Raw genomic sequence first — 12,355 nt, forward strand, 5'->3', positions numbered from 1 at the left:
CCTCAACTCTTAAGGTTCCTTGGATAACTCTTACCCAATAAAGAACCTTTGAGTTAAGTGTGGGGCTCTTGACATGGCATCTACGGTTCATCAGAATTCTAAAAGGTTCTTGAAATGTATGGAAGCCTGCAGATGTGGCCCTTTTCGGTACTTAATGCGGGGAAAACTAAATGTATGTTGTTTTCTAATTCTTGTAGAAATATGATGGTTTACACATTTATGCATTGCATGGTTCTCTCATCTAGAAAGTTCCCGCATATAAATATCTGGGCTTTTGGATTGACAAAAATGTGACGTTTTAAAAAACATACGGATGAGTTAGTTAAGCCCTGTGTAGCTCAGTTGGTAGAGCATGGCGCTTGCAATGCCAGGGTTGTGGGTTCGATGCCCACGGGGGGCCAGTATGAAAAAAATAAATACTAATAATGTATAAATAAACTGTAAGTCGCTCTGGATAAGAGCGTCTGCTAAATGACTAAAATGTTAAGAAGCTGAGATTTAAAGTAGGCTTCTTTTATAGAAATAGATCATGAGGGAAAAATAAGAAACCCACACACTGTTCTTGCTAATATTACTGCTCTTTATTAAGCTTTACGTAAAGCTGTCTTCTGTTTTCTCTCATGTTATTCAATTGATACCATGCACCTGCAACAAAGATAGCTCAGATGTGCGAGTGCCTTTTGAATATAGAAATAGATCATGCCTCTCCCTAAACAGCAGGAAGCGGGTTGTACAGGCAACCTTCCTGCCAGTTCTTGATTATGGTGACAACATTTATCAGAATGCAGCAGCCACTACTTTAAAACCCTTGGATTCTGTGTACCATAGCGCACTTCTTTTTATCACAGGTGACAGGTTTAATACTCATCACTGCAAACACAGTCATGGGTGGTTCTGGTAACTGGGACTGGTAAATACATTTGAGACATTTAGCAGATGCTCTTATTCAGAGTGACTTACAGCAAGTGCATGAGAGAACTTGGGAAGGTTGAAAACTAGGTGGGCTGCAGCGTTCTGGATAAGTTGCAGGGGTTTGATGGCACAAGCGGGAGCCAACAGCAAGTTGCAGTAGTCCAGATGGGAGAGGACAAGTGCCTGGTTTAGGACCTGCGCCGCTTCCTGTGTGAGGTAGGGTCGTACTCTATGGATGTTGTAGAGCATGAACCTGCAGGAGCAGGTCACTGCTTTGATGTTTGAGGTGGTGGGCCGACATCCAAGTTGAGATATCTGCCAGGCACGCAGAGATGCGTGTCGCCACCTGGGTGTCAGAAGTGGGGAAGGAGAAAAATAGTTGAGCCTCATCCACATAGCAATGATACGAGAGACCATGTGAGGGTAGACGGAGCCGAGTGACTTTGTGTATAGAGAGAAGAGGAGATGGCCTAGAACCGAACCCTGGGGGACACAAGTAGTGCGAGTACATGGTGCAGGCACCCTGGGAAATATGCAAATAAGGTTTAAAACCCTACAGCAGGGCTATTCAATTCTGTTTCTGGAGGGGCCGAAACATTTCTGGTTTTGGACTTTTGTATGGTTCTTCAAAGAACCATCCCATTTATGGTTATTCAGAGACCCATCAAATGGTTCCCCTATTGCATCGCTCTCAAGAACCTTATTTGGTGTAGGATGATACTAGCTCCTATGATGTCAATAGTATATCCCACTACTACTGTTTGAGCACTGTCATCTAGTTGGGGATGAGTTGTGAGACTGTACCCTCTCTGAACCCCTTGCAGTGTCAGCAATTTGGCTCTTTGTTAATGTGAGTTTGGGGCCTTAGCCCAGGCTTTAATACCAGTAATGGGATTGGCACAGGGGGCACAGCACCCAGTGTGTTTGTTTGTGCCATCAGAGTGCCAGGCTGGCCCTGTGCCGCACTATAATACCACTAAGTGCTTTCACCGGCAGGGTGAAAAATGCTGCATCAATAAATCTGGGAGTGGAGAAGTGCACTGCTGTCACTAGCACTGTTGTGTTCTAATGAGGCCTGCTCAACTTTGGAGGGCTCCTGTGTGTGCGTGTGCACGTGTTTGAGTTTGCATGCAAGTGTCTGAGGGATTGAGAGATTTATGAAAAGAATGAGAGTGCATGCATATATTGTATATAATCGTCTCTCTGTGAATGTCAAATCATGTGTGCACAAGTATTTTGTAGCGTGTCTTTTTAATGCTTTGAATACGAGTGAGAAGGTTTTGTTTTCGAAATGGTGAAATGAAATCTCTGTCATTACCATTTGACCTTTGCTCCTTTTACAGGACTATCAAGCTGTGCGCTTTCCTGCGTTGCTCACGCACACATTCACACTCGAAAACAGCATGTGGTCTCTGCTATAAAGTGCCAGTCACATCAGAGCAAGCCTCATTTCATACTGCACACGTTATTACCATGTGACTGGCATGAGTTACACAACTGACCAAGTTAACGATGACTGTACGTTCTACGTATAAACACAAACCTCTCTTTCCATGTCAAGTAGAGCACTTATACAGGCTGATTTGTATGTTTTTGTTTTATGAATAGATTGCAATTTCAGATTAGATTCAAAAATAGTTTTACTTCAAGGAAACAACACATGTAAACCACTGATTTTATATGTATAGTTGTTTGTTCTGGTAAACAGTTTTAGCCTGCTGAGATGAGTGGACATTATGAATAGTAGAAGTTGATTGAGGTGTTTCTGATGTTCAAAGTACTGATCATCAAAAATGTCTGGGCAGTCCTATTTTTCTGCCGGCACTAAATACCTTATTCAGTCTAAACCACATTGCTTGTTTACAGTAGCTTCATGACTCCTCAAAAAATATGTTAACCGTATGAAACTAGGCCATCGAAAAATTCATTATATTGATTAAACCATGCACGGCACAAATGTTGTTTTTGACCAGCAAAACTCGGAATGACAGTCAAATCGTTAGGGAATGGAGAACGTGAACGGTCACTGTTTTCCACTCATTTTGACATTTGTCAGCAATTTCCCTCATCCCCACTCTCCCATATTCATTAGTCGTCCTTCACTCAGTCTTGAAGTGTCGTGAGTGGGAGCAGTCGACTTCACGCAATTATTTATTTGTTCCCTCCGCTGCATGCGCTGTGTGACTCCTTGATTTGTCACGTACGCTTCCCATCAAATGCTTTCGCTGTCAAAACTCTTTTTTTCAGAGAGCTTTCTCAAAATGGCTGTGTGTAATGGAAGACATTTATTTGCCATTTTGATTATGAACGATCGATTTCCCCTGGGCTGGCGGTAAGGGCCCCCGTCCCTCTGCTTCAGCAGATGTGCACACTCTGACTGGCTGCAATAAAATAACCATTAGCAAGAGCAGGGCGCCTCTGAGAATGCCAGACTGAAACTGTGTGTGTGTTTGTCTGTGTGTTGGTGTGTGTGTGTTGTGCGTGAGTGTGTGGTTTTACTTGTGTGTGCTTGTGACGTGTATGTGTATTAGTTTATCTTTGTAGATATACATTACTAGTCAAAAGTTTGGACACACCTACTCATTCAAGGGTTTTTCTTTATTTTTTTACTATTTTCTACATTGTAGAATAATAGTGAAGACTTCAAAACTATGAAATAACACATATGGAATCATGTAGGAACCAAAAACGTGTTAAACAAATCAAAACATATTTTATATTTGAGATTCTTCAAATAGCCACCCTTTGCCTTGATGACAGCTTTGTACACTCTTGGCATTCTCTCAACCAGCTTCACCTGGAATGTCTTGAAGGAGTTCCCACATGCTGAGCACTTGTTGGCTGCTTTTCCTTCACTCTGCGGTCTGACTCATCCCAAACCATCTCAATTGGGTTGAGGTCGGGGGATTGTGGAGGCCAGGTCATCTGATGCAGCACTCCATCACTCTCCTTCTTGGTAAAATAGCCCTTACACATCCTGGAGGTGTGTTGGGTCATTGTCCTGTTGAAAAACAAATGATAGTCCCACTAAGCCCAAACCAGATGGGATGGTGAATCACTGCAGAATGCTGTGGTAGCCATGCTGGTTAAATGTGCCTTGAATTCTAAATAAATCACAGACAGTGTCACCAGCAAAGCACCCCCACAGCATAACACCTCCTCCTCCATGCTTTACGGTGGGAAATACACATGCGGAGATCATCCGTTTAACCACACAGCTTCTCACAAAGCCACTTCGTTTGGAACCAAAAATCTCCAATTTGGACTCTAGACCAAATCTCCACTGGTCCATTGCTCGTATTTCTTGGCCCAAGCAAGTCTCTTCTTCTTATTGGTGTCCTTTAGTAGTGGTTTCTTTGCAGCAATTCGACAATGAAGGCTTAATTCACACAGTCTCCTCTGAACCGTTGATATTGAGATGTGTCTGTGACTTGAACTCTGTGAAGCATTTATTTGGGCTGCAATTTCTGAGGCTGGTAACTCTAATGAACTTATCCTCTGCAGCAGAGGTAACTCTGTGTCTTCCATTCCTGTGGCGGTCCTCATGAGAGCCAGTTTCATCATAGCGCTTGATGGTTTTTGCGACTGCACTGGAAGAAACGTTCAAAGTTCTTGAAATGTTCCGTATTGACCGACCTTCATGTCTTAAAGTAATGATGGACTGTCGTTTCTCTTTGCTTATTTGAGCTGTTCTTGACATAATATGGACTTGGTCTTTTACCAAATAGGGCTATCTTCTGTATACCGTGTGACAACACAACTGATTGGTTCAAACACATTAAGAAGGAAATACATTCCAGAAATTATCTTTTAAGAAGGAACACCTGTTAATTGAAATGCATTTCAGGTGACTACCTCATGAAGTTGGTTGAGAGAATGCCAAGAATGTGCAAAGCTGTCAAGGGTGGCTATTTGAAGAATCTCAAATATAACATATATTTTGATTTCTTTAACACTTTTTTGGTTACTACATGATTCCATATGTGTTATTTCATTTTCTACAATGTAGAAAATAGTAAAAAATAAAGAAAAATCCCAGAATGAGTAGGTGTGTCAACTTTTGACTGGTACTGTAAGTATAGTGAGAGTGTGTGTGTGCGTCAGCCTTATAAGTGTGTGTGTGTGTGCTATGTTCTTTGAAATGTCAAATAAGAGTAAGCGAGGCCAGGAGTGGTTGTGTTGTTCATTCTCTGGGGGGGCCGTTTGTCATTTGCTCCAGCGTTGGTTCACAGTGCCTTTGTCTACTTAGATCTGCAGTGTGGACATCAAGCTCGCTGGCCCACTGTATGAAGGCTGCACAAACACACACACACACACACGAGCTGGGGCACATACACTTCATTTACACTCTTCTCCAAATGTATTAGGACAGTGAAGCAAAAACGAAATATTTGGCTCTATACTCAAACTGCATTTTAGTACAGAATGTAAGGTTTTATTTGAGGGTATTTTCATACATATCTGTTTTACCATTTAGAAATTAAAACATTTTATTTATCTAGTCCCCCCATTTGAAGAAGTCATAAGTATTTGGAAAAATTCATATATATTGTATTGAAGTAGTCAAAAGTTTAGTATTTGGTCCCATATTCATTGCAAATCTCTACAAACTTGTTGGATGCATTTGAATGCATCGTGACTATTGATGAGTGAGAAAGTTAGAGGCACAAATATAATTCCCCCCCAAAAATGCTAACCTCCCCTGTTATTGGTAATGGTAAGAGTTTTAGCATGTTTTGTTGTAGCCTCTGAATGGCATCTCACTCATCGTTATTCATGATTCATTCATGATTTTTCTTAATCATGGCATTATCAGGTTTAATTTAGCAGTGTTCAGAAACATCTTATCTACTCACTAGTGCTGAGCGATTAACCGAAAATGTTGTTATTTTTCGTTGTTTTTTTTAACTAATTGACTGACGTCGGTTCAATTATTTGAATTCCATTTTTCTTTTTTTCTTTTTTGAGCTCAATGTGCAGTTTCTCTAGAAATAAATCAGATCAAGCCTGAACTGAGTGATTGTAGTAGGGAGTTTCCAACTGGCCAATATTCTACATAGTTTAGTGCAGAAAACGTGGAAATTATTACAATTACCTAAATCTATAGCGCGCCCGTTTAAACTTGCCTGGTCTGTGCGGAGCACTGAGCTATAATTTGAATGGTGTGGAGCAGAAATGGCGACTGAGATGAGAGAACCCGTGATGGAGAGGGATAGTTGGTATCCAGCAGTCATAATAGTATGCCTTATTTACTTTGAAGAACTACTAAAATAGGGATTTTGTCAGACAGCATAGGCAGTAGCGCTATAGAGATGAGATGATGACTTGGAATTAAATTATAGTCATCAAATAAAACTAATATTTTATTAAAGTAAATTGTGAATAAATTATGCTTAATAAGTGATAAGCAGTAATGGGCAGTCACTACCATCATGGGACTGTTACTAATTGTTTTTTTGTGTTACAGCATTCAACCCACATAATGTATAGTGCATCTACGGTTCTATTTTCGGCTGGCGTTAAGGCGGCGTTAGTGTCAAACACACATTCGTTTGCAATTTTGTCATGTAAAAACTGACACACTGGCATTTTTCTGCCCTAAAAACCAAGAATAGCCTCCTCTCAATGAAGGCAGTTTTATTTTTGTCCTGCCCAATGTAATCAAGTAGGCTAGTCAAGACCGTTGATAAAGGGTTTGGCTTGTGAGACCACCTAGAATTAAATCTTAATCATCTTAGCTTTATTAAAAGATCAGGTTTGAGAGGAGCAAAACAGTGAGCTGACATTTCCTTTTAATCTACAGTGCATTTGGAAAGGATTCAGACCCCTTGACTTTTTCCACGTTTTGTTAAGTTATATCCTCATTCTAAAATGTATTTTTTTTTAAATTCTCAGCAATCTACACGCAATACCCCATAATGACAAAGCAAAAACTGTTTTTTATACATTTTTGCAAATGTATAAACAACTGAAATATCACATTTATATAAGTATTCAGACCCTTTACTCAGTATTTTGTTGAAGCACCTTTGGCAGTGATTACAGCCTTGAGTCTTCTTGAGTATGACGCTACAAGCTTGACACACCTGTATTTGGGGAGTTTCTCCCATTCTTCTCTGCAGATCCTCTCAACAGGTTGGATGGGGAGCGTTGCTGCACAGCTATTTTCAGGTCTCTCCAGAGATGTTCGATTGGGTTCAAGTCCGGGCTCTGGCTGGGCCACTCAAGGACATTCAGAGACTTGTCCCGAAGCCACTCCTGCGTTGTCTTGGCTGTTTGCTTAGGGTTGTTGTCCTGTTGGAATGTGAACCTTCACCCCAGTTTGAGGTCCTGAGCGCTCTGGAGCAGGTTTTCATCAAGAATCTCTCTGTACTTTGCTCCGTTAATCTTTCCCTCGATCCTGACAAGTCTCCCAGTCCCTGCCGCTGAAAAACATCCCCACAGCATGATGCTGCCACCACCATGCTTCACCGTAGGGATGGTGTTGGCCAGGTGATGAGCGGTGCCTGGTTTCCTCCAGACGTGACGCTTGGCATTCAGGCCAAAGAGTTCAATCTTGGTTTCATCAGACCAGAGAATGTTGTTTCTCTTGGTCTGAGAATCCTTTAGGTGCCTTTTGGCAAACTCCAAGCGGGCTGTCATGTGCCTTTTACTGAGGAGTGTCTTCCGTCTGGCCACTCTACCATAAAGGCCTGATTGGTGGAGTGCTGCAGAGATGGTTGTCCTTCTGGAAGGTTCTCCCATCTCCACAGAGGAACTCTGGAGCTCTGTCAGAATGACCATCGGGTTCTTGGTCACCTCCCTGACCAAGACCCTTCTCCCCCGATTGCTCAGTTTGGCCGGGCAGCCAGCTCTAGGAAGAGTCTTGGTGTTGCAAACTTCTTCCGTTTAAGAATGATGGAGGCCACTGTGTTCTTGGGCACCTTTAATGCTGCAGACATTATTTGGTACCCTTCCCCAGGTCTGTGCCTCGACACAATCCTGTCTCGGAGCTCTACGGACAATTCCTTCGACCTCATGTCTTGTTTTTTTCTCTGACATGCACTGTCAACTGTAGGACCTTTATAGACAGGTGTGTGCCTTTCCAAATCATGTCCAATCAATTGAATTTACCAAGGATGATCAAGGGAAACAGGATGTACCTGAGCTCAATTTCGAGTCTCATGGCAAAGGGTCTGAATACTTATGTAAATAAGGTATTTCTGTTCTAAAAAAATTTATACATGTGCAAAAATTTCTAAAAACCTGTTTTCGCTTCGTCATTATGGGGTATTGTGTGTAGATTAGGGCTGACCCCATTTAGTCGATTGTTTGGTCGACTGAGATTTCTTTAGTCAAGTAGGAATTGGCACCTTTTCCTAGACCATGTTGCTATGTGCATAATAGCAAAGTTAACCAGCATATTGGTGTTGAGAACGATGCGGCGGAGGCAGCAGCAGAATGAGATGAGAAGACAGCCCTTGCCTTAATGTCGAAGAAAAGTGAGGAGAGAGAAAACCCCAACATAATTAGGTCTATAATCAATAGCCTAACTGTTAAATGTGCCTGGCTTTATAAATCATCAATATATCTACAGAAATAAAGACAGATCCTGCTTCTGTTGCCTGTTTGAGTTTTTGTTTAATAGCCTACTGATTCCGTGAGCACCAAGCCTCACTCAACGACATGTCAAGTAAACAATTTCACAAATTCAGCTGTTTTTAATATTTGCTTTGCTGTAATAAAGACTTTACAACGTTCAGTCAAATAAATAATCGAACATAAATCATGTAGCAGATATAGGATATGGTAGAAAGAGTATGTGGCATTTTCTGAAGCCTACAGGCTGGAGATAAAATGTATGACAATGTAATGAGACTGACACTTTTTACATCATGCAGGTTTCTCTGATCAAATAGCCTAACTTAAATGGCGCTCAATCAAATAAAAAATGAGCTGTTATGTTAACAAACAACATATCCTAACAACAGGACAGGTCAAAGTAAAATGGACATTATGGAATGGACAACCACAACTGTTATCCAGGAGTTTCACCTCATTGTCATGATCAGTGGTTTGAAGTTTGTATCCGTCAATATGCTGATCATAGCGAAAAAGAAAATACTTCTACATTTTCCGCTGTGTAAACACATTGCAAATAGGCTCGTGATAACTCCTGATAAAGTTGGGTAGCCACAGAAATCAGAACTAATAAAGCCAACGCAATGGCCTGTTTTACAAACGGTGGGCCTACCACATGGATGGGCATTCATAAAATTCCATTGTGGGCCAACATGGTAGGCTACAACCTAGTAAGCACGAACAGACGTCTTTTTTTGGTCCTGTCCGGACGTCATTTCACAAATGGTAGGCTTACATAGATGGGCATTCATAAAATTCAATTTCAGGCAACACTGTAGGCTACACCTCAATAAGCACGGACCGACGCTGACGCCTTTTGGATGTCTTTTTTTGGTGCAGTTCCGGACCAGCCTTGATTTCCACATCCACGGACATTGGTTTTTGGTCCGGACCAAATCTGAACCAATCATAGACATCTATGTTTGGTTCAGATTTTGTCAAGTCTGGGCCAGCCTTGATTTGGCCCAAACATAGATGTCTATAAATTACTTATTTTCAACTTTCATTCAGAACCAAAAATTAGCCTGATTTCAACACCCCCCCCCCCAAAAAATAATTTTAACGCCTGTAAAATACGTATTTTCAACATCAGGAAAAAGTATTTGCAACTTTCATTCAGAACCGAAAATGAACCTGATTTCAACGTCCTGGAAAATATATATTTTAAACATACGGAAAATATATTTTCACCTTTCATTCAGAACCCAAATTTAACCTAACTTCAACGTCTGGAAATTACTAGAGAGAGTTCGATTTGGACAGGATTAGTTTACACCACATCTGTAATTTTTGTCCTGTCCGAATCTGCCATGTCAGTCATTTTTACATGGCAGGAGAGTAACAATTCCAACAAGAATAACCTACTGTTTTTTGGTGAACTCCAAGGTCCTCTGATGATACTAGTCCCGTGTGAATCGACATCCCTGTGTTTGGAGAGAAATGTCTGCGTTTGACAGGTTTTGCTTGCGGTTTGCGCAAGAAAACAATAACTGATTCTATAAATTGAACTAAGTGCTGAGCATAAGCTATATATGAATGGCCTACATGTAGCCTATCAACTTTCACAGTGAATGACTTTGTTTAAATGTTTTGTGCGTATGAATTGAATATTACCAAATGCAGCAGTAAAAAATATTGAGCAACCGTTGCAGTTAATAGATCGCAAAGCAGTGGCATACAACTGACCTGAACGTTTGGAAAGGATAAGTTAACTTTCTCATCCATAGCCTTAACATGCATCTCAAGTGCAATTGCGCTGTTTAGCTGACATCTGAAGGCTGGGGGGCATTTAGGACATACTGCGGATCGCTAAAATATCTTAATGATTATGATCACACTTCCTCAATTCAAATATTATGGCAACACTATAGGAAAGATGGTTTGGTAAGGTTTAGAAACTTGGGAACCAAGCTTGAGTTTTCAGTGTGGCCCTATCACCTGGACATGTTCAAATACTGTTTCTTCACGCCTAGAATAAAAACCTCCAGGCCTGCGTCATAACTGTCAATTTATTGGGGAAAAAAATAAGGATTACATAACCAATGTTCTCTAGTAATACTAGTCCCGTGCGAATAGGTCTTTGGTCACGTGCATGCAATTTATACATGTGTCACGTAAAGAGAGCAAGGGTTGAGGGAATAGAGAATGTTTTTCCTAAACAAATGAGGGATTTCGGTAACATAACTTTTCAGTCGGACAACGCGATAAACACTGATGTTCTGTGGTGGTCGCTGCACAGGGAGGAGAGCGAGACAACGGGTCACAGTCACTCGCTGTCTTTTTTTTTGTAACACAGCGCAGCAAGTCTGATCCAGGCCCAGCACAATCAAATCAATTGCTGGTCGAACTCCCTCTAGTCATTTGTGTGTCTTCATTATTTCATCAAACCGTGTGCTTAAAGCATCAAACAATCTCAGTGAATATAGTTGATTTGATTAAAACACATAGGATGTGTAAATAAATGGAAAAATACACTTTAAAAAATGTTGACCAATCGATTGGTCAAAAGAACAGACGACTCTTGGTCGACCAATATTTTTTTTAGTCGGGAACAGCCCTAATGTAGATTGATGAGGGACATTTTTTATTGAATCCGTTATAGAATAAGGCTGTAACGTAACACAATGTGGAAAGAGTGAAGGGGTCTGAATACTTCCTACTTTCCGAATGCACTGTAGGTATGTATGTATTGTAGGCAGGCCTACATTATTTTAGCCATGCTTTGGACGTGCGTAAAACCTCCTCCATGATGTAGGCTACCATCATGAAACGAGATGATAACCTCAGTAAATACCGGCAAACCTATTTTCCTGTAACAATTGTTTGTTTTCCATTTCATATTTTTAAAACTCAACCCCTCCGTAGGCTGCCTCAAAACTTGAGACATCTGTAGCGTTGTGTGACGAAACTGCACATTTTAGAGTGGCCTTTTATTGTCCCCAGCACAAGGTGCACTTGTGTAATGATCATGCTGTTTAATCAGCTTCTTGATACACCACACCTGTCAGGTGGATGGATTACAATGCAAAGGAAAGATGCTCACTAACAGGGACGTAAACACATTTGTGCACAAAATCTGAGAGAAACAAGCTTTTTGTGCATATGGAACATTTCTGGGATCTTTTATTTCAGCTCATGAAACATGGGACCAACACATTTCTAAACGGTAAAACAGATACTGTATGTATGAAAATACACTCAAATAAAAGGTAATATTCTGTACTGTCACCTCATATGAAACCAAAATGCTGGAGTATATAAATGAACTGTCCAAATCCCTAATTTCCACTTGATGAAAAGAGAAAAAAAAGGACCCATGCAGTCTCTCTCTCTCTCTCTCTCTCTCTCTCTCTCTCTCTCTCTCTCTCTTCTCTCTCTCTCTCTCTCTCTCTCTCTCTCTCTCTCTCTCTCTCTCTCTCTCTCTCTCTCTCTCTCTCTCTCTCTCTCTCTCTCTCTCTCTCTCTCTCTCTCTCTCTCTCTCTCTCTCTCTCTCTCTCTCTCAACAAACATACTGGTGTGCAGTATTTTGTCTCTGCACTGTTGCCTATGTCTGATTGCCAGGAGCTGGGCACATGGTGCGAGGCAGGACGCTTGATTGGTTTCCAGTCACACGTAGAGCAGGGGAATAAGGTATGGAGCCTGATGCTGTGTGTGTGTGTGTGTGTATGTATGTACAGTGGGGGACAAAAGTATTTGATCCCCTGCTGATTTTGTACGTTTGCCCACTGACAAAGTCATGATCAGTCTATAATTTTAATGGTAGGTATATTTGAACAGTGAGAGACAGAATAACAACAACAAAAATCCAGAAAAACGCATGTCA

General features: G+C 41.1%; 1 protein-coding gene across 2 annotated transcripts in view; it reads left to right on the forward strand.

The window, feature by feature from the left end:
• LOC121553711 (attractin-like protein 1) overlaps window positions 1-12,355 on the forward strand; it is a 332,670-nt gene that overhangs the window by 156,065 nt on the left and 164,250 nt on the right. The window lies entirely within an intron of this gene.

This window comes from Coregonus clupeaformis, unplaced genomic scaffold, assembly GCF_020615455.1.
Source record: "Coregonus clupeaformis isolate EN_2021a unplaced genomic scaffold, ASM2061545v1 scaf0072, whole genome shotgun sequence".
Lineage (NCBI taxonomy): Eukaryota > Metazoa > Chordata > Actinopteri > Salmoniformes > Salmonidae > Coregonus > Coregonus clupeaformis.